The sequence below is a fragment of the Asparagus officinalis genome, chromosome 3, assembly GCF_001876935.1.
Source record: "Asparagus officinalis chromosome 3, Aspof.V1, whole genome shotgun sequence".
Taxonomy (NCBI): Eukaryota; Viridiplantae; Streptophyta; class Magnoliopsida; order Asparagales; family Asparagaceae; genus Asparagus; species Asparagus officinalis.
Window position 1 is genome coordinate 105,882,344 of NC_033796.1, and position 273 is coordinate 105,882,616.

A 273-nucleotide genomic window follows, 5' to 3' on the forward strand; every position below is an offset into this window, starting at 1 on the left:
GCTGCGCGCACCATATTTGCGCATTGGAATTGAAGTCAGACACGCCGAAAATTCACGCCCAGAACAGGCAATGTTTGAGACGGTTAACCTTTGAAAGCCCCAAAGAGGCAAGTTCACCCTCAGATGGAAACATTAGTCATCTGCATAGTGTGTGTTTAAGACCGTTAGAGAAGGCGTACCCGCACACGAAAGTTTACTCCGACTGTTCAAATTGACGACTATGCTTTTACTTTATCGTTTTCGCTGGGGTACGAACAGAACCAGGGGAAGAGG